General features: G+C 42.2%; 1 long non-coding RNA gene across 1 annotated transcript; it reads left to right on the forward strand.

Annotated features, from left to right (window-relative positions):
* Positions 1-3,265: 3,265 nt before the first annotated feature.
* LOC109322226 lies at positions 3,266-22,204 on the forward strand. Its single transcript, XR_002104338.1, has 3 exons — positions 3,266-3,280; positions 18,509-18,518; positions 22,104-22,204. It is a non-coding gene; the product is annotated as an uncharacterized LOC109322226 (long non-coding RNA).
* Positions 22,205-23,661: the final 1,457 nt, after the last annotated feature.

Genomic DNA, 23,661 nt, shown 5'->3' on the forward strand with positions numbered 1-23,661 from the left:
GCCACATAAAGGGCCCTAGCTTGCAGGCACTCCCCATCCAACCATTATGGTTGGTGATGGTGACTGTGCTTGCAGGGCCTTGACCTTTATGCAGTACTGCCGCACCAACCAATTCAAAACCCATGCTCCCACATCTGACCTGATAGTCCAGGGAGAGGCGGAGATGCAGTGCCAGTTCATATGGGGTGGGTGCTCCAATGCCCATGTGGTCCCTGCTGCCCAGCTTGCCATCCACTTCTACATCCCCCACCAATTCTTCCTTATTTGTGAGCAGTGGGTCCAAGAGAACATGGCCCCTAGCTGGTCTCCCCAAGACTTGCACCATGAAGTTGTCTCCAACACTCTCCAAAAACTGCACAGGATTGCCTGTGCACTGCTTTATTGCCTTCCCAGCAGATGTCAGGGTGATTAAAGTCCCCCATGAGAACCAGGGTCTGTGATCTGGAAACTTCAGCTAGTTGTCTGAAGAAAGCCTCATCTACCTCATCCTCCTGGTCTAGTGGCCTATAGCAGACACCCACCATGACATTGCTCACTCCTCTAACCCTAACCTAGAGACTTTCAACAGACCTATCTCCAGTTTCATACTGGAGCTCTGAGCAACCATACAACTCTTTTACATAAAGCACAACTCCTCCTCTTCTCCCCTGCCTGTCCTTCCTGAACAGTTTGTACCCATCCATGACAGTGCTCCAGTCATGCAAGCAATCCCGCTATGTCTTCCAAACAAGTTGCAGTCCTTCAGCATCCAAGGATGCAGTATCCCTTCCCCCACCCTTCTGTTCTGTATGAACAAGCTTTCCACCCCCTGAACTCTATTGTTTAGGGGGTGGGTCTTGCACCAAGCCAACTTCCCCTCCCAACCCTGAAGATGTGACTTTCCCACCCCAGGGGTGCAAGCCCAGAGCACAAACCAACTAGCCAGGTTTCAGAGCATGGATGGGTCCAGGAGTGGGGTCCAATGGGGGTGGTGGGGGGAACAAGGCAGAGGGCTGAATCTGGTCCCTGTGAACTACAGTTTCCTTCCTGGAGCAGGGGCAGTAGCTCCCCCAGAAGTGCCTTCCCTCACCTCCCAGCCACCCTAGAAAGTATGACCAGTACTTCCCAATCCCAAATTCCATTTTTTTAAAACACAAGACCTTCTTTAATTTAATTCCTCTTCATTTCTTTTTAACTTTTTTTCTTTTTTTACTTTTTATTTTAGCCTTCAGGAGCTGACTTCTTTCATTTCACCACTCTTTCCCCAACCCCATTTACTTTACACTTCCCATTTCATTACCCATACCCATCCCATTAACTCTCTGCCTCCCACCTTCTTCTCACCCCCACCCCCCAACCCATCTCTCATACCCCTCTCCCCTACCTAGAGCAGAGATAGAAGCCTGTCCTGGTTCACCAGCCCTATAGTGCCAATGCACAACTGCAGCTCTTAGTCAGGCCCCTACTCACCAGCTCTCTATTGACAAGTCATAGCTGTGCAGGTGGGGGACAGTTGAAAAAGATTTTTTAGCCTTAAAGTGTGACTGTCCCAAATTTGGCCTAGCACTAACACTGATCGACACTGCAACATATAACAAGGCTCTTACTCTTTGTATATCTTCCCCTCAGCCCTAGCTTTACTCAAATTCCCTAGTTCTAATTTATTATATAATGATTAATAAAACCAAAATGTTCCCCATGGACTCACAGTCTACTGTTTACAGTTATGGAATGTTTAAAGTTTTGGTACTACAAGCTGAAGCTGCATTAGGTTTTCTGTTTTGCCTTTAAGCAGACTGCACCACAGTGGAGCCCTATCTTTGAAAAGGATGATTCATTATTTGCAAGGATACCTTCATTTCCCTTTTGATAGGATTTTGATGAAAACCAGTTTCTATTATTTTGCCCAGGTTTTCCTAAGCCATTCTTCATCTAGTGACTGAATAGCAATGAAAACAACACCTTCAACTTCCTTTTATTCTGACAAATTTTCACTGAAAATGGCAAAATGTTCAAGTTCCTTTTCATCCCTGGTGTCAGGGTGGGGATATTTTGCTGATCGGCTACACATTAGACACAATTTGCTATGGCACCTTTCACCCTAAATGAGAGACAGAGAGGCAGGGGAAATAAAGGTTGATCCCTTGCTTCCTTGCAAGAAATTACATTGAAACATTTTATATTGGTCAGCATCACCTTATTCAAAAAGTTGGCTTCAAACTTGGAGAAACCTGCTGAGATCATCAGCTGGGATTCTCAAGCCAAAAATCAGACCTGCCAATGCAGCAAGTTTTCTATCACTGAGCCAGACAGGAGGGTGGGGAATGGCCTATTGGTCCCAACGAATCAGAGACTTCTCTCTCCTTCCACAAGTAAAACTTTCTGATCTTGACACCCTCCTAGAGTCAAGTTCTCCTTGGGAAGTATCATGGTAGTATAGGGCTTTAAGCCCTTTAAGGGGGAACTAGAAGTTTAATATCTGGAAAGTTGACAGGGGGCTTTCTATACAGAAACAAAGACTATAGTAAATATGTATTTTGCATCATATTGTGTTAGTTTACTACTAGTTTATTATTTAAAATTATACATAGTAGATGCAGATGGTGTCCTTGTGAAATGTACATATGGTTTTAGTCTGAGGAAGTGAGACCATCTTTGTGGAATCATAGAAAAATAAGGTTGAAAGGGACTTCAAGAGGTCACCTAGTCCAATCCCATGCCCAAACAATCCCAGTGTTTGTCTGATCTGTACCTATAAAAACTTCCAAGTACTGATATTCCACAACCTCTCTAGCTAAAAGATCGGTGATTAAAAACAAATCTCCACTGTATGTCCTGATTATATACAGCCCATCTTAATTCTCATTATCAAGATTTGCATTTCAGAGCCTATAGTCAAAATCAGAGGAAAAACTGGGCTTATTACCAAGTTAGTATTGCTTACATTTACATGGAAAAAGAGGAATCTCATCAGAAATGTCTAGAAGGCAGCTATAGAGATTGTCTGTTTAGATACACTAACACTTTTTGAAACCCCTCTCATAGTAACATATACATCTTATTTTAAAAGAAAAGTTTGGAGTGCCTTCTCTAGGATTATGCAGTGTGCAGACAAAATACAAATGACAGGAAACTAAGATGCAGTGACTGAAGGCAGGTTGTGAGTCCAGTGGAAAAAGAAAGAATTTGACACCTGGGAAAGGTATTGTGAGAGATTCACAAGAGTTGAGAAATAACAAGGGGGTTGTAGCAGGTCGGGGGTGGGGGACATCTCTTCAAGAATATAATTCCACTACTGCCTGTGAGGATGACCCCCCTTCTCTACCCCCTGTCACCTGCTGAGGACTCTCGCCCAGAAGAAGAAATAATATGCAAAAGATCAATCTGACTGCAGTCTTTTTCAGCCACAGTGATAGTGATCCTCTGTATTCCCAGGATTCACCTCTTCCAGCTGGTAGTATATCTTGACAACATAGATGGGATTTGCCCAGGAGTGGCCAGGGTGAATCAGGGACAGTCATCAACTTTTTGTATAAAAATTTGCACTGTACTGGCTGTGTATAGAGCTGTTGCCATTGTATCAGTCTATCCCAGCAGTTTCTCCAATAACAGGGCCATCTCATAAATGGGCTGCTAAAATTACATAGTAGCAATGGAGAGTTGCATTTGAAAAATTAAATGAATTAGCATAGAAACTTCTTTAGTAAAACAATATAATAAAAAAGCTGTAGATGTATGGAGTCAGCATGGATTTTTTCATCAAACATATGGCAAGGAAAATAAATAGGTCAGCTTGACAGTATTCTTCTAACTGAATATTGAATGATATATTGGAACCATGTTTCTTCTCTTTCTCCTCTGGCCACCTTCCTCTCCTGTCTAACTCAGTATTTAGATACATAGGTTGAAAATCTCTCTCACTCCTCCTTCCCTATTCTTCACTGTCACATAATCAAGCTTCTGCGATTCCATTTAAGAACTGGAGCTGAACAATCAGGTCATCACTGTTCATAATGCAAAATACTTTTGGTGGCTTATGCATGCTTATGCTAGAAATGTAGCTCATTTGGAAACCCCACAGGAAAAAGAGTGCTCATGGTACATGCGACAAAATGTATTCAGCACAAATTTGAGGGTAAAGGTGAACGATATCCTATATATGTCTTCTTAAATCTTAAATGGAAAAGAAAAAAGAATGTGGGCCAATTGCTAGGAAACTTATAATAATTTTAAAGGGACTCCACCAAGCGGTTACAGTCTAAGATTAACCCAATGTTATAATCTGGCAGCACCGTTTAAATATTGTAAAGCGATTTTTGTTTCTTTGGTTTGTTTTTTATTTTTCAAGTGCCCACCCTGTTAAGAAGGCCTTGGTTGGAGACAGAGAGAGAGAGCATGCATGTTTTGGTTATTCTATGCACAAATCTACCCTGTCTTCTATTTGGAGCTTTACTCCAGAGTCTAGCCAAAGGCCACACCTGGTCAGCTCAGCTCCAAAAGGGAACCTAGTCATCTAGACTACAGAATCACAAAGGATGCTGGACACCATGTTAGACACATTACTCCTTTGTACGCTGTTGGCTACAGAAATTAGTGTGCCTTGATCACACTAACCTAATGAACTATGCAGCTTAGGTTAACTGTTAACCTTCGCTTTCTTTTCACAGCTTAAGAAACCATCTTAAAAATAGGCAGAACTTGTACGATTGTACAAACATATCTTATTTCAGAGAAAGAACAAATTCAAAACCTAAATGTAGCCTCAACACTGTAATAATGTAAATTATAGAAGTTAGAAATAGCAAAGCTCTGCGAAGCCAACTAGTCCCTCACTAGAACAGCTGACAGTTTACTGCAGGGAGATCATTTCTATTGCTCAGTTTGACGTTACTTAACACAACAAAGGTTCTGATCCTGACTGGGGCTTCTGGCATCTATACTAAAGGGTCCCTCCTTTTCAATATTTGAAAAATAAATGAGTGAATTATGCATCTGGTAATTAATTTGTAATTTCACAAAAGCCATAAGGAGAATGTTAATTTTTGGACTACACAAGGTACTCTTCTGAAACAGTGAGAATTCATGTTTGATATTCAAAAGTCTCTCTTTCAATGGGGTTCAGTGATTGCACAGATCTGAGGCACTGGCTCTGTTTATCCAGCAATGGAACATCAAAGGAAGTCTCTTGTTCCCAGAGTGACAAACCCAAAGGAAAGTGACATGTTTTACATTTCAGAGATGTCAGAATCTTAGGCAATGGAACCAAGTGTTAGATTTCCTAGATTTCATAGATGTTAGGGTTGAAAGGGACCTTGGAAGACCATCGAGTCCAGCCCCCTGCCTCAGGGGAAGGAAGTCAGCTAGGGTCAAAGGATCCCAGCAAAATCCCAGCCCAGATGCTTCAATACATAGCAACAAAACAATTTATATTTCTGTAACAGGGCCCTTACCCTGTTACTAGTGAGGGGAGGAGTTGTGCCCCTCACTGCTGCTGCATGCCCAGCAGGTACTTCATCAGGGGAGCATCAGCATAGAGCTCAGAGCAGCAAGCAGCTTTTCTGTGCAGCCCTGCAGCTCTGGGTCCACCTGCTGGGCTGCAGAGGCCTTGGCGGAGGGCAGCAGGGTGGGGAGCCCAAGACTGCAGTGGGCTTCCTGCCCTGTCCCTGCCCCACACACAGATCTGGGGGACATGGGTCTCCCTTAGCTCCCCTGGGAGTGCACACAGCAGTGGGAAGCTGGCCCCACCCCAACCAAGCCTGCAACAGGCAGACAGCAGGGGGGACCTGGGCTTCACTCCACTGCAGCAGCTGCTGCCCCCTGCCAGGGGCACGGGGCTGTGGACCTGGGCCCTGTAGCCTTGGCACCTATGGGCCCACTCCAGCAGGGCTGTGGGAGGCAGGGGCCATGGGTGGGGGGTGAGGAGCACCCAGAAGGCCTGGGGGACCTGTGGTGGGGAGTGAGGGGTACCGGCAGGGTGTTGTGGAGGACCTTTCATTTTAATCATGGATTGGGGGGTGTTTATCAGAGGAGCTGCAATTTTTTTATCAGGGAAAACCAGGATACCTGTGATGGCCCAGGGGTGCAAGTAGAGAGTCAGGTGACCTGAAACACCCTTCATAAGCCCAAGCCTCAGACTGGGGCTGGGAGGGGGCGGGGTCTGGCTGTAGGAGATAGAGCTCCTGGTGGAGGGGTGCAGGGACTGAAGTCTGGGCCCTGAAGGAAGGTCTCAGAGCAGCAGCTAAGGTGAAGGAAACCTGAGATCCCACACTAGAAGCAAACTAAGTACTTTAACCTGTTATGTTCTTATTTTTTGCCTGGAGAAGACTGCTGCAGGGTGGGGCAAACCCCAGGCAGAACATTGTGTATGGAGCCGAGGCAGGTGTTCATGCCTGTGGTTGTCTTTTGTTCCCCAGTAGACTGGATTGCGACTATAGAGGAGGTGGAGGCCACTGAAAGAGGTGCTTGGGGGGACAACCTTTATTTCAGACTCAACTGAGAAGATTGAAGATAGAGACTGGGGGTAAGTCCAGAGCCTACGAGGGGTAACGTCAGCCAGAGACTAAAAGGCCAGAGCCGGGCCCATGAAAGCAGGGCCCAAGGCCACAGGGGCTTGCATAAAGGGCTCACAGGGCCATGATCCAAAGGCCAAGAGAGTACACCTGCTGAGTTGGCAGCTCATGGCCATAAATAGTAGGCTCCAAGCTAGAAGGCACAGCCAGGGAAAAAGTGGAATGAGGCCAAGAGAGCCACAGTCCAGACGAGGGTCCGCTTCCTGAGGCCCTCTTCACTCAACAGGCAGCCTTCCCTTGTCTATTTGTTCTATCAAGGCATAGCAGGCAAGTATGTAGAGTGGGAGGCCCCCAAAAAGTGAGGAGTGCTCTTGGGAAGAGACTCCTAAAGTTGGGTACACCCATGATGACACCCATGGGTGGTGTACAAGCTCCTTGAGATGCAGGTTACTGGGACTTTCATAAACCTTCCATGTGTCTGTGTGAATATTAGTGTGCATATATTTATCTAGAGAAAATAGCTGATTCACAAATACCATGAGGAACAAAAACTCAAGCACAGAAAAATACCCTGGTTACCCTCTTCATTTACAGCTAACATTTTTCTAATGCCTTTCCATATCACCCCAGTGTCAGTTTCTCTTTGGGAGCATCCAAGATGAAACAGCTAAGTTCTGTTCATAACCTTTGCAGCACTCATATAATTCACTTCTATAGTCAAAACAGTGATGGCTCTTGAAAAGAAAAACCTCATGCCTTTTAGTTCAAATGGGAACCTTTTTCTGAACTGTTCCAAAGATGTTCACAAAATGAAGCTAAAATTCAAGAAAAACAAAAACTTGCACAGAAAATTTATATCATGTCACAAATCCAGAGTATACACTCTATAAGGATTTCACTCAACACTTGAAATAGGATCAGTATCCCGGAATAGTTATCATTTATGGTTTCTTGTGTAATATATAGAGAAGCAAGTAGCAGGCACCACCCAAGCTGTTTTTATATAGTGTTTTCACAAAGGACAAGCCTTCCATGATCATTTTGGGTCAACTTCTCTGCACTGTATCTTTCTGGAGGGCTGGAGATAGACATATACATCCTCTGGCTTCTCCTCTTCTGCCATTTTAGCTAAGGATACTCCCAATATAATGGAGTTACAGGACTTAGGTTCCTTACCAAAGAGCAATTATGACTTACATTTTACCAAGTTGATCTATATAGTATGCACTCCTAGCCATTCTTTTGGCTGCTAGTCTAGAAAGTACTACTTTTCCAAGAAAAATTTCCTTCATTTTAATCCTTGGCTACTATAATACTCTTTTCTTGAAGGCCTCTCCTTCTCAAGTGGAAACCTGCTGGACTCCGTGTCACTATTGCATGAGTTCTACTTCATTTTCACTTTGTACTTGCCCTGATTGTCTTTTTTTTCATGCAGCAGAAGCATGTTTGCACAAAGGAGAATTGCTTGGTCAAAGGATCAAAACACTTCCCCATCTTCTTAGATCTCATTCTATTCACTACCCAAAAGCAAAGCAGACCAGTAAAGGCTGCAATTTTTTAAAAAATAGCATTTTACCACAAGTGTTCTTACATGGAGTATTAAGAAGCCTTCCTCCATTTTAACTTGATTCCTGTGGTGAAGGGTTTGGGCCTGAAATTCAAAGAGGCCTCATCCAAATGCCCATTTCTGAGTATGCAAACACTCATGAGTGCACTTTTCAAGCATTACACCCGTGTACAGAAATGAGCGATTCCATATGTAAGGGGCAAGGAACCTTTCAGATATACATTTCTTCATTTGCACACCAGTTATTAGTGCATGAAAAAAGTGTGCACAGGCATTTGTGTACAAAATGGGGTGCAGTGGTGGAAAGGGAGAAGAGAGAGAGCATTTTCTGTCAATCAGATTGCATTAATTCATGTAAGAGATTTAAAATGTAGAGACATTTAAGTTAGCCCTCTGAGTTTTTAACTGTACCATTAAAATGTCTAATTTTTCTTAATGTGTTTGGTTTTATGGATATCATATCTTTAGATGTCTGACCTATCCTTTTCTAACTTGACTTTTGATTACATAATAAAAATGTGCTAGGGACTTTTGACACAGCATTTCATTCAAATCAGTTCAGTTGCCATTACAACTGTGATGTCTCACATAGCCTTGATCTGAGTGTTACTCATGTGACCAGCAAAGATCATTCTCACAATAGAAAGATCTTGGCTGTAAATAATAGAACCAGACAGTACAATATAACTGGATATCCAGTACTGCCTGCTAGCAGTCTGCCAAGAAAAATCAAAATGGTCACAACTGAAAGAAATCAGAAGGCACAAAATCCACATAACAGCTTCTAATCAGGCAACACTATACCATGGAGAGCGATTTCTTTCTGATCTCAGTCAGTGACCAACTTAAGCTCTGAAGTAGAGTTAACTAATTCACTGCTAAAGGATTGAGAGTTTGAAAATCAGTTCTGAAAAGATCCTATTCAGGAAAGTTTCCCTTTTGAGCCTTAAGAAAGAGAGTGGGTGCAGAAAAGGTTAACACTGGATCTTGTGTATGGAAGAACAGGTGCAATAGATGTGTTTTCCTAGGCAGAAAAGCTGAGTCACCACCACCCTTCTTGGCTAGTGAAGGAGAGTTGAAACCTGTATTAATAGAGATTGTCAGCGTAGCTCCTTTGGGGAAGGAAATCCTGCACCACTGCAAAAGCCCCCTGCCTATGCCATTCATCCATGCTCACTGGGCAGGGGGCAGATACAAATTCTTAAGTGACTTGGGCCAGATGGTCTGAAGTAGCCTCTTTGACCACGTCCAGATGAGCACAGCTGTGGTGTCACATGCCATACATTCAGCTGTTCTCTGTGCTGCAAGATAGCAGCGCATAGGGGAGTTTTGACCCCAGGAGGTCCCTGGGTCAAAATACCCACACAAAAAAGAAGCAGGACAGCTCATGCAGAGGCAACGTCGCGCCTCCTAAAACCAGAGCCTGGCCAGCCAGAGCCACACTCGGCTACAAGCCAGGCTCTGAGCAGCAGAATCACCACTGCTGCAGTCCCAGGAGGCCCCCAGGACCCAGAGTAACCTGTCACACATAAGAGGGCATATGGCACAGGTGTTCCCTAAGGACAAGTAGCAATGGCTCAAGGTGGGCCTCTGCTTCTTGTCTTGGGGGAAACAAACATCCATGCTCACGTAGGTACAGCCATCATGGCTAGAAGAGAAGCAAGTCACAGACATAAAGAGGATAGATTTATATATCTATAAAATAAATACCACACAAACACACTTTTACATATGATTATGATCAAGGTATACAAGGAAAAAGAAGGTTCCTTGCCATATTTCTTTAAGCAGAGGCGATACTCCAAAGAGCCTGCAGCAAGTTTCCAACTGGAGCCTAAGGTTACTTTCCTTACCATTATGTGTGTGAAAGGGTGCCTATACAGCATAGTTATACAGCATAAGTAATTTTCTTATGGTTCAGTAGCTCCACAGTAAAGCATCACCATCTACATGTGCACCCCTATTAGGGTGTAGTAAATTAATTAACTCTGCTGTAGGATAGTACTTTCCAGGACAAGTACAGTAAAAGCCACGTTATCTGGCACCTTACAACCTGGCATGCTCTATTAACTGGCATGCTGGTTTGTAAGGTAAAGCAAAACCTGAAGTGCCCACATGACACTTCCTGTTTCACCAAGCCCTCAGCCTCGCTGCCAAGCCCCCATGGCCTGGGGTACAGCAGCTTGTGTGGGACTCCCCTCCCTGTCCCCTGGCACACTGACGTAGTGGGAGGGGCAGCGGCACACCGGACATGGCGGGAGGGGCGGGACAGGGTAACCAGCCTCTCAGGTAACCAGCATATTTGGTTATCTGGCACCTCCCATTCCCCATGGGTGCCAGATAACAGAGTTTTTGCTGTACTATCCTACTGCAGAGATATTTAGTGCTCCAAAATGCCTGCTGGCTAGCCCCACACTATAGCACCCTCATGCCCCAGCCAGCCCCTCTGCAGCACACTGAGCCAGGACAGAGCAGCTCCAGGCCAGCAGGCTGACCCCCCCAGGCTCTCTGTCCTCTAGGGCTCCTACACCTGGCTCAACATGCTGTGGTCCCATGTACACGTGTGAACGCTGAACCTGGGAGCAATGAATTCCAGCACAGAGTTTATGCTACATGCTCATTGCACATGTAGATGCACCCTGTGTAAGCTAGTTTGCCCTGCTTCTCAGGCAGGTTTTGCAGCCTGCTTTGAGCTCCACAAGTAGACTGCTACCAGTGCCTGAGCTGGGTCAGCTACGTTCATACTATACTGCAGTCACAGCTGTTACTTCAACATAAGCGTACCCTAACTCATGGATGGCATGCTTACATGTCACAGAACAGTGGGCCAAGCCCAGGCTAATTAGCACAATTGAGAAGCAGGTTATATTCACATTGGCAAAGCACAATACTAATGTAGCTATACCACTTGTGATACCCAAACTGGCTTGGATATTTCTAAATAGCATGGAGCTGTGCACCATTCACACATCCTAAAGTTTATACAGGGGATCCATGGCAGAGCCTCAAATTGAAATCAGATTTCATGAGACTTGATTCATTGATTCACCCACAAAACAATTTCTCCTGGATATTATGGCTTGCTTTGTAGACAGCTTATTCAGCCTTCTGTTGTTTATCCGGACCAGAACACTATATATCTTTTCTTACAGCAGAAGTTCAAAGGCAATCACACTTCTGTGCATAACTGAAATTTAATGCCCATCAATTTTGTGTGACAGCTGCTCTTCAGTTATCTAGATGTTTTGCCATCATGCTGTTGTCTTTTATAATTTAACTGTACAAGCCCTAGCTACAGAAAGCATTGAGAGTATTTGGTAGCATTCCATTAAAGGGCAGCTGATTAGGAGTTTAAAGAGGTGCATGTCCACAGTACTTCTTATGTTTCATTAATAAAAATCAAGGGAAGTTATTCAATATGAAAATAATCTCTTACCTTTGTGCGTCAGGCAAACTTGATTTTGTGAAGCTAGTCATGTTTTTTTTGGTTAATGCAGTAGAACTCAGAATATTCAGTAGTACTGCTAAAGAGTAGATGGAAATAGGAAACAGATGTAAACAAATTAGATTTAAAATAAATCAACTTCATTAATTAAAAATAGATTTAAAAATCATTACTGTATAATGCATACAAGTCAAATCTAGCCAATATGATGAAAGTTGTTTCTTCAAGGTTGGGCGCTTACAACTACATTTTGTTTTCAAAATCTAGAACATAAAGACCCAAAATATGTTTCATTGAGTAAGGTATCAGAATAAGCTTGTGATGTACTAGCTTATGATGACTTCATTACTTAAATGACTAGCACTTGATCCAGCATTAAAAACATACAAAGGCTTTTAACCCTGTCTTTCTCACAAATAACATTTTGCTTACTTTTGGACCCCTCACCATATTTAATATAAAACTTTATAGTAGAACTGTACAGAGGATTATCCTTCCCTGAGTAAATTAGGCAGAAAATCTATTTAAATAAAGACTCCATAATGCAGCCCTTAATTTTTAATAGCAAGTTGGTAATATGAAAATAAATAATTGCTTGTTCACAGCTGCAAGCCAGAAATTGCATTATTTCAAGAGGATTCCCTGGTACAATCATTTTTATTTCAAAGAGCAAAAATTAGGTAATATTTTGCTGTTGTTCTAATTAGACCCAGGGCGGAAAACGAAACAGCAGGACCTTGTCATCCCCTTGTGTATGGAAATATAGTATTTGGACCTCATTAGAGCTGACCTCGTTAGAAATTGCAATGTCTCCCATACATGCAGAAAAACAGGACTTTAAATCTATCAAACATGCTTGGGTTCTTCTTTAAGGATAAGTAATTTCATGTCCATAGATGTTCATATCCATAGATGTTCATTTATACACAATAGTTAAAGTACAGATTCCTATTTTCTTCATTTCTTCTTCTTTCCTTCTTTTTCTTTATGTTTAATTGCAAAACACTTTTATTCATTGCCATGGTCATCAGTGGTCCCTTGATGCGAGTATAACAGTCTTCCAGTAAATAGGGAAGTTGTTGGTCAATCCATAGATGACTGAGGAGGCAGGATCTGCATGTTCAGCAACAGATGTGGCAAATAGTTCCAGAAGGAAGAAGTGAATCCTGCTGATATCAGGTCACAGCTCTTTCCCTTTGTCTCTGGATTTATTTGCCTCATAGTGAGGCAAGATTGCTCAAAATGATTGATACGTTATATATCACGGTGCTGTTGGTGATGATTCAGTGCTTGAGTCTCCCAGGTATTGATGTTAATATTGTATTTCTTCAGATTCACCTTCAAAGTGTCATTTAATCTCTTCTTTTGCCCACTTCTAGAGCACTAACCATAAATGACTTAGGAGTGTAGGACCTGTTTTGGGAGCCAGTTGTCAGGCTTCCTTATGATATGTTCTGTCTAACAGAGCCGGTGCCATATAAACATGGGTTCAATGCTGTGATGTTTGCTTGAGCCAGAAAGCTGGTACCAGTTCTTCAGTTCTTCCAACTGATATGGATCCTCTGATATGGATTCACTGTGATGTAGAGGTGAAAGCCTTCTTTTATTAGATGCCTTTATTCTTATATGCATAAAAAAATCTGGGTCCTACAATCAGTCTGGCCTTAACTTTGTGACAACACCTATTCACAAACAACAAAATCTGAGATCATCAGCTAGTGGTTTGGCAAGATACGACCAATTTTAATACATTTGTATGCAATGACTGTACCCCACCTACAAGATATGAATAGACTTGATGAAAACAGGATGGCTTACACAGGGCTCTAGGTATTCAGACTTCAAGACCTTCAAGAAAGCGGAGAACATCTGAAATAAGATCCTGCAACATATAGTTCCTGTTATAAAAGAAGATAAAAGGACTAAAGGAAATAAAAAGAGAAAAGTATCCTTAGCATATATTTATATGTCATAGCATGCTTTCTGTTAGACTGATTTAAAGAAATGTATTTAAGGACAATGAATAACACCAAAACAACTTAGCAGAGCATCAAAAAAAATCACTAAATATTTAATTATAGTTCAGTAAAGATGGAACATGCAAAAAAGAGTTTTTCAAAATGAACCCCAGGATGAATTCAGTTTTGAGTGTATTTTCACCTGTGTCACCACTGAGGAGGGATAGCAACACCTAGATGAAGGGTTTGATGCAATCACAGTTCAAAAAGAATCACCATTTTCTTCTCTCTGGCAGGATGAATAGGAAAGAATCACATAATTGCATCTTACAGCAACAGTAAAAACTCTTTTGATCTTTCCTGGATGTAGAAGTAGAATAGATATTCTTTAACAAGGAAGCAGTACTGCACATGATCAATACGCAGAGAATGCCCACCAGTATAATATTCATGTAAATAACCGTGTTGGGATGCGGTCCCACTGTGTACAGTGTGTAATGCTCTGTTAGTACAGCATCATGGCATTGTAGTTTCCAAAATAAATCTTAGACTTCTGTAAAGCACAGGGCATTTTGATATTTGCATGTGTATTAGCCAATCAAATAGCCCAACCCACGTACACCTGCAGCGTTCTCATCATCTCTCAGACTAAGCTTATCACTATCAAAATCTACTTCTTAGTACAATGACTGCAGTTCAATACAGAGTTTGAGCAGCATGTTTTTAAATCTTAAGAAATAGCAAGCAAAATTGAGCCTTCCAATACATGATGAAAAATTACCTGCAGAAAATTACAATGTACCATAGCATATGTCAAGATGGCCTTTTCTTCACCAGGTGATAAAGAAAAAAAGCTCAATGTCTTGAAACGTGTTATTTTAGGACATTGCTGACAGAAGGTAAAGAAAGCATAATAAAATCTGTCTCACATGACCATTCAGGAAACCAACAAAAACTGACTGGAAAAAGATAAGCAGGAAGCTGAGTTACCTAGAACATGGATGAAGAAGATGGGGAAGAAATACTGAAGCATCAGAAAAACATCCACTCATTATAGCTATCATTTTTCCAGAATGAAATCTTAAGCAAGCTGTACCATGAAATATATTTAGCCAGCCATGGCAAAGACTAGAGACACTGCTAGCTTTACCCACATTATTTTCCTTTGCCACAAACATAGGAGCTATATTTGGGAAAAAGCAAAATGTCATCAGCTTTTTCTTGTACCTGCTCAAGAAGTTTGTTGAATTGTTTGTGCTTCCTCACCATACTCCTCACCAAGAAGACAGAGGTCAAACAATACCAGCAATTGTTATCACCCCAAAAGAATCACACAGTAGGAAATAAATGATAAAGCCGTATGTTGACTTTCTAACAGTCCAAGGAGTAACTATAAGCAGAAAAAAAACAAATACTGCGAAATTATGAGAAATAATGGCCTAGATCTGAGAGCATACTCACTATAAATTCTGTAGGATAGAGAGATCAGAAACTGCTGCCTCTTACCTTTGGAAAGCTGTAGGAGGGAAAATGAGATTGATGGATGAATTGATGTTTTCCTTAATCTAATTCGCAGAAATGGCTGTACTATTTGTGCTGAAATTCTACCCCTCGCAAAAAGAATAATTCACATGGAGACAGAGATAGCATGAAGATTTTAATCCCAGTTGTTAAAGTTTGACAAGGTAATAAGCAACTGAAAACAGCTGTTCATCACTGGCAATGCCTCACAACCTATATAACAGGCAGTGCTACCATCACTTCATAATGGATAACCATATGATAAAAAAGGAGTCTGTGTTTTTCCTATTTTAAATGCATAAATTTGGATTAATCTGATTCATAATTAAGAAGTAAAGCAGAAAGATGAGACAAAGGTAGAGAGTTGTGAAAACCAAGATTCTGTGGCAAGGTGTAGCCAAATATTGAAAGATACTCACAGTACAGTGCTATAAACAATAATTAGTTCTTCATTATCATCATATGGAAATACAGATACATTTTAGATCAATCTCTTCCTTGCTGGAAATGCACAGCTTGTATGGCTTAAACCTTGAACTTTTGCATTGTTACATGTCTTCAACGTCTGCAGGACAATACCAGGTATTCATTGGTCTTAATCATAAGCTGCCCCCCAACAAGACAAACTTGCAGGACAATTAAGAAATAATGAATTAATTTTGGACATCACATTACCATTTTACAGCACTCTTCTGTCTATCCATTGAGTCAGGATGATGTCACTCATCTTTATTACATTTAGAAACAACATTGGCTAGGTACAGACTTAACACCTATCATGTGTTAATTGCCCAGAAAGCATTCTAAAGCCGTAACTGCGCAGAAGTACGTGGCTCTTAGATTGCTTTAAAAATAGTGGATCATGCTCTATGTTAACCCTCAATGGATGAGGTATTAGACTAGAATCATAGAAAATTAGGATTTGAAGGGACCTCAGATTCCACCACCTCTCTGGGTAACCTGTTCCCATGTTTTACTACCCTACTAGTGAGAAAATTCTTCCTAATATTTAACCTAAACTTCCCTTGCTGCATATTGAGACCATTGCTACTTGTTCTGACTAAAGTGCTTTCTCTTGGAGCTCTTTATCAAATGCCTGTGCCTGATCCCATCAAGGGTTAATTTGGAGTGTGATCAGTGCCATCCCAGGCAGCATTGTGCAGGGTTGCACCCTAGCTTTGGGCAGAGCTCCTGTGCTCTGCCCAAGCACCGGGCCCACCCCCACCTGCCAGCTGTCATTGAACCAAGTCAATGACAGCCTCTGATCCCAGCCCCATTTCTTTCCTTCCACCAGCCATAAGCCACAACCTGACTGAGTAGCAGCTCTGCAGAAAAGAACCTGGGGGTTACAGTGGACAATAAACTGGATATGAGTCAACAATGTGTCCTTGTTACCAAGAAGACTAACAGCATACTGTGCTGTGTTAGTAGGAGTGTTGCAGCAGATCGAGGGAAGTGATTACACCTCTCTGTCCAGCACTAGTGAGGCCACATCTGGAGTACTGTGCCCAATTTTGAGCACCCCACAATAGAAAGGGTGTAGATAAGTTGGAGACAGTCCAGCAGAGAGCAATGAAAATGGTGAAGGGGCTGGGGCACATCACTTATGAGGAGAGGCTGAGGGAACTGGCTTCATTTAATCTTCAGAAGACAAGACTGAGGTGGGATTTGATAGCAGCCTTCAACTACCTGCAGGGGGGTTTGAAAGAGGATAGAGCTGCAGTGTTCTCAGTGGTGGCAGATGACAGAACAAGGAGCAATGGTCTCAAGTTGCAGCAAGGGAAGTTTAGGTTGGCTATTAGGACAAACTCTCTCACTAGGGGGGTGGTGAAGCATTGGAATAGGTTACCTAGACAGGTGGTGGAATTTCCATCTTTGGAGGTTTTTAAGGTCTGCTTGACAAAGCCCTGGCTGAAATGATCTAATTGCAGATGTTTCTGCTTTGAGCAAGGGATTGTACGACATGACCTCCTGAGGTCCCTCCTAGCCTTAATTTTCTATGATTCTATGAGATGTACCCAGCCCCTATCACAGCTCCAGGGAGATACCAGTGCCCAGCCTGCCCCAGCCCCAGCACTCAGCAGATGGGCTCCCCTGCCTGGATCCCAGCCCCTCCCCAGGCATCCCCACTCCAGCACAGAGGTCCCTTCCAGCCTTGCTTCTCTGATTCTGGTCACTGAGCAGCAGAGCATAAAGCAGCAGGGGGGAGGACTGCTTCCCTGTGCCAGGCAGCCAAACAGAGATGGCTTGCTCATTTTGTTGTGCTCAGGAGTCTCTATCAGCCTGAAAAGTTCACAGAACATGCTGTGAGGTGTGGGAGACCTCCCTCTCCCTGCTCACCTTGGGAAGTGTGAGCCCCCCTCCCCCTGCCACTGAACAGTGAAAGTCTGTTCAGCTGAAATGCACTCTAACTTACAGCGCTTTAAGTGAAGTGTGATGGAGTGATTTTGCCACAGGCTTTTTTAATGTCTGTACTTAGCCTTTAGCTAGTGTAGACAAATTTACACAAGGGGTTAATGACCCACACATTTTGGTTTTTTCCTAAGAACAAATGAAAATAGGTGGCAATGCTGGTTTCTTTTACTGTTAAGAACTGTGTTTCACAAAAATAATGTGAGATGACTAGAAAATCTGTCCCTTTAAGTACAAGGGAATTTAGATGTCAGAATGAAAGTGTCTAGAGATAAAACAGAAACAACAGGAAACACATAACATAAGAAATGTGGATCAGGCCACAGTTCAATCTAAGACCAAAATGCTGAATCTACACAGTGAGAGAGACAGGGAAAACAATAAACAAAGTTATTTCCATCTGATCATAATGCATTTTCCTACTATGCAAAATTAATCCAGAAACTTGATCTTCTCTGTGAATGGGTTGGATCCATGTGTCAGCAACAATTAAAGAGGCCAAAAGAGAAATCCAGTTAAGGTTTAATGTTAAAATTATGCTCAGAAAACAAGTACAAGTTTTCACCAGTATTTCTACCATAAAGCAAGCACTGGACACAGTCCATGGCAAAGAACTTCTCTGGAGAGTAATTTAAATTGCTCATGTTACAATACACTTTCAGCTTCAAAAAGAGGCATTGCACTCCACTGTATTGTGCTGCAAACTTTTAAAAGGCACTGGACTGTACATTCTTGCTTTGTACGTAACACAACAAGGTTAAGCAGGTTGCAGTTCTTGTGCTCAGAATTTCCCAGCATGCAACTAGCGACCTGAACTCCAACACAGAAGAAAATAACTGTCCATCACGAATCTGAGACAAACCACAAGTAGAATGAGCAGAGCAGAAGCTATCACTAGGTGGCAATATACCTTTGTAAAAGAGTCCTTCTAAGGCACAGAAGAAATATGTACTTTGTCAATTGATATGAGGTATAAAAGGAAGAGGTACAGAACCATGGATGACACAGGACTGGCTTGTGAATAAAGCTATTGGAACGCTGTTCACATGTACTAGTTGTAGCCAGATCAGATGACAGTGTTACAAACTATTTTCAAATACACATAGCATATCTGAAGTACAAACAAGGTTTTAGAGTCAAACGTCAAAGAGCTTAGTCCTTCAAGGTGCTGAAAATCCCAATCCAACAAAGTACTTAAGTACTCAAAGTAATTTCCAAACTCAGTGACTGGTACAATCTCCGACACAAACCACATTTCTACCACCTAAGTATGTAAAGCTCATTGTAGTCTGAGTCTGGTGTTAGAGAAAGTCTGGATCTGTAACCCATAAAGAAAATGCACCGCTTACCCCCAACAACATAAGCATTTTAATGAGAATTTCTCTGCTAAAAGAAATACTGGAAAACTCCCATAAGCACTTCTCTAATGAGAGATTTTGACATGTAAACCTATAAGCAGACAATACATAAAGACTGAGAACAACAACATACTTTCCAGGGCAGCACACTCTGCAGTGACATTAGTGAACAGGTCATCAAAGGGAAATATTAATAAAATACAGAAAATGCCCATACAAGTATTGGAATTGGTTCCCCTCTGGACAACACTACAAATATGTCAGCACAGTATAAATGCCCCCAGAAGGAAATATTTATATGCTAAATTTCAAAAGTAATGTTAGTTAGAAAAATCAAAAGAGAACTGGTAAATAGAATGGAAGAAAATGGGAAGGGAAAAAAGAACAGCATTCCTGAAATATGCTATGACATTGCTAATCCTTCACTCCAGCCTCAGAATGTAAGAAGTGACAATGCAGCAGAGTCCAAATAGTCATGGTCCACATGACTACCCACGTCTGCTATCAAAGAAAAAATACTGGATCCATGTTTGGGGTGTTGTAAAGACAATATTAAAAAATTCCACTGGAAACTATTTTTAAAAGAAAATATCCTTCCCCCAACTTCATGTGTTTGTATTTCAAATATTGCAGCATTGTGCCAGTGCAGTACCAGAAAGCATTTTAGCTGAATGGAACAATTGCTTTAATCACAGTTATTGTACCTCACATCAAAGTTAAATATAATTATTAAAAATGCAAAAGTATCCTAAGGTGTACAAGAACAATTGCTGGAAGCTGGAGCCTGATTAGACACATACGCTGGATTTTTTCTGATTCCTTTATGTCAGCACCTGGATGAAGAACTGCTTGCTCAAACCTAATAGACTGCTGGGATGATGGTTGGCTAAGCAAATGCTGTCCTCCTCCTTTAGCTAAAACGCCTGGTCTTTTGTCAAAATGCTGTGAATCTTCAGTGTCCCGCACAGCTCCTTATTAAGTCTCAATGACCAGTTCTTTCTATAGTTGGATAAAAGCCCTAACTCCTCCTTCTCAGATGTTTACCTGGTCAAGTAAATCTCGTATTTATCACCACCAGGTGAAGCTTGCATCACTCTCTGTACCTCCGGATAAAGGTGGAACCTCTAAAAGGACTCTAATCTTTGCAGAATTGCATAATCAGTCTCCTAAATGGGCTGAGCCCAAAGTGAACACCACCATTGTGTGCGATACCTTTACTGGCTACCATTCTGCTTGCATTGCCAATTGAAGGTGTCAGGCCAACTTCTATAATTTTATAGCCACCAATAAGTAAGTTAAAATAATATTGGATCTTGATTCATGTCCCAGCCCTGGGCCAGTCATCTGTGTTCCTCTTAAATCATATATCTTACAAAGACCAAAGGAGAAGCACAAAGGAGCCTGAAGGTGTTCTGATGTGAGGAGCTTCAACAATGCAATAAGGTTTCAGAGGAGATAAAGCTAATCCAATGGTCTCCTTTACAGCACCCTTTTGCTGGAACCCCTTTACAGACCACCCCCTTTGATAAAGCTTTTCCATCATAACTGCAATGATTATAAAATTTTGCCATAAATCACTGAAATTAATAGAGCTATCCCAATTCACCCCAAAATAAGATTCTAGCACAATAGATACACATATACCATGGATGCTTTCCCACGGCCAACAAAGGAAGAAAAGCAGAAAGTGAAAGTGTAATGATAGATTCTGTAAAACCTTAGGATAAATAAATTTGAAGTATATTGACATCAGTGTAATTATTCAATGTTTCATTAAATTGATGTAAAATTGATCTGCCCCAGTAGATATTGAAGTATTTTTAGCAGTCACAAAATTGTGTTGAGAGAAAAAATATAATACATATATCTATCTCTACACTAAAGAAGATTGAAAAATATTATATGCCAGTGTTAAAATCTTTATGAGAAAAAACACGTTTGAATGGGCAACATCTCTTTTTGCTGCAGTAAAACACAGTGTCATGTTGACATGGGCACTGTGACACGATATGCCATTGTTTCCCTTCCCACATAAAGAGCTATAGAAGCTTAAGTGAAGCATTAGCCTTTATCAGATGCAATATATGCCATCTTTTTAAAGATGGCGAAAGTGTTTTTTCTCCAATTAGTTGATTTCTTCAGCTGGAAAAGTCAGTTGATGAACAAACAATACCCTCCCTTTCCTTTATACATTTCTTTCTTTCACTGCTTAAGATGCCAAAATGCATAAGCAAAAGGTGAAAAGAAGCATGAGGATAACCCCTCGCTACAGAATCTATTCTTTCGTAGTTAACTAGTAGGGCTGTGTAAAATCTTGACAGCTGTTCCATTTTGAAGCTGTTTTGAGCTCAAAACAGTGAAATCGAAATTAAATTAAAGGCTTTGAAATGAAATGAAGTCACTCGAAACATTTCAAACATTTCAAGTTTTGAAGCCAGGCTTGCTTGCAGCTAACAGAAACTAAGGAGAGGGATGGAGAAGAGGGGGGAAAGACTGCTCTGATATTAACATCCAGCTCCCAGTTCAATTCCCCAGCTCTCTGATTGCTTCCTCAGCTCTTTCCAGGGGGTGCAGGCCCCTGATCTGCATATGGGGTTTCAGCAGTTCCTGGTTTGATTCCCCCAGTTCCCAGTTTGATTCCCCAGCCCTCTGATAGCTTCCCCCAGCTCTTCCCAGGGGTCAAAGGGCCCCGGATGATACAGGTTGACAGCAGGCTGCCGCTGCCAGCTGGGGATGGCAGTGGCTCTGAGCTATTTCCCCAGCTGGCAGCAGCAGCCTACTGAAACCCCACATGCAGATCCCCATCCCCAGGAAGAGCTGGAGGAAATAATCAGAGACCTGGGGAATCAAACCAGGGACTCTGGCTGACATGTGGAGCTGCCCCAACTCCCAGACAGTGTGCGGCACCCTGCCAAGCTGCGCCATGGGGCAACTGCCATGTGGGTGCCAGGCAGGGGGAGGGGATCCCTGCTGCCCTGTGCTGGGGGGCTCTGCCATGAGCCTTTAGAGGCCCCAATCACCATGGGCAGAGCCAGTGAGTGTGGGGTTTGTTGGGGGTTTTTTTAAAGCTCCGCACTTGCCGGCTGCAGAGCATGCGGATGACAGCATGCTCCTGCTGCCAGCTGGGGCCAGCACTAGCACTTGAGTCTTCATGGCATAGCCCGCACCAAGTGCTGGGAAAAACCCAGTGCTGGTGTTGGCCCCAGCTGGCAGCGGCAGCCTGCTGTCATCCTGCACCCAGATCCAGGGGCCCGCACCCCCCTGGAGGGCTGCAGGGCTGTGCCAGACTCGTCCCGGGGGACACAGCCCCCGGATCTGTGTGCAGGATGACAGCATGCTGCTATTGCCGGCAAGTGATACTAGTTTTGCTTTGAACAGTTTGAGGTGCAGTTTCTCAAAACCCCATAGACCTAACTCCTTGAAAACTGGCAAACATTATGTCCTCAGAAGGAGCTACCATCCCTGAAATTCTCATCCAAATCAAGGAAAAAATGACAAAGCTGTAGGCGTTTTTTTGATTCCCCATTATAGCCTATGGACAAAACAGCAAAACGTGTTGAAACAGTGAAATACTTTAAACTAAATTAAACAAAATGAACAGTGCCTCAAAACAGCAAAATGAAACACCATCCCTTTGAAATGGCGAAACAGAAGTTGAAACGAAATGATGCTGTTTTGCACAGCCCTATAATAACTAGTGAGCCAACCGTCTTTCTCATGTGATTCCACTTAAGTCAGAGAAGTTAAATGCCGAGATATGAATTTGATCTTGTAATGTCTAAATATTACAAAGATTTATCTCTAGGCTTTAAAGAAAAAATTGGGAATGCCAGCATCACAACTGTATGAAGGGTACAGAGCCTTTGAGTACAATAACTAAGGAAATATGGTCCTATTTGGACTGTCAGGCTTCAGAAATATATAATAACACAACACTGTGTAAAAATACTCAAGTTGTGCACTGCCTTATAGGCATGTGTATCTAATATTAAATAACCCCTATATTTTTAGGAGCTGCTACAGACTTCCAGTAATTTCTATACAGTATGTGACACAATTACCTAATCATTTATATCAGGCTTATCACCACAGTATACAAATGTCAGCAAGTTCACTACAGTCCTGAACTGGATCTAGTTTCCTTCCACCTTTCCCAAACAGCTCCCATCATTTATGTTTTTAATTTCCACCTCTTCTTCCTTCACCTTCTCTTGTCCTAAGTAGCTTTCAGTTTGGCTATACACAGTGACAAACTAAATTTTAAAAGTGAGTTTCTACTTTGCTGTGAAGATGGTTACATTTTTGATGACTCAGCAACATCAGAAAAGGATGTTCACAGGCTTGAATTGGCTACCAAGAAAAGACCATCTCCTGCTCTCAGCAACTTCTTACTGAAGGTGAGCAGTTTCGTAGTTTGTATGAAATGTAAATGGTGAGGGAAACGGTGTTTCCTAACAAGGGAACAAAAACGCATGCATATATGTGATTTTTAATAGCACTTAGCACCATCTTATTCAGTTCCCTTCCTCACTTCCATAATTTGCCTTTCAGTTACCACAGGAGAAGAACGTGAACACAGACAGTTGCTGCAGAAGAGCTGATGCATGGCAAGTCCCCATCTCTTTTAACACAGTTTGCTTGTCCATAACCATGGATAAGGAGTAAAAAGGTTTACACTTTTGGGATGTATACACCACCATGTGCAAGTCCTACAAAGAACATGCAATGCATTTAAAATGTGCTTCCAGGGGGTGCATGGCCAATCTCAGGGGGTACAAATGCATCCGTGTGCACCTACGCATTGCCAGTTGTGTCTTAGGATCTTAAGATAGCACATCTTTGTCAAACAAATGTATGTAATGTGGATGCCTTTAATCAGTTGACCCTGCTGCCCCTGAGTCGAACATATAAA

This window comes from Crocodylus porosus, unplaced genomic scaffold (assembly GCF_001723895.1).
Source record: "Crocodylus porosus isolate Cpor-Errol unplaced genomic scaffold, CroPor_comp1, whole genome shotgun sequence".
Lineage (NCBI taxonomy): Eukaryota > Metazoa > Chordata > Crocodylia > Crocodylidae > Crocodylus > Crocodylus porosus.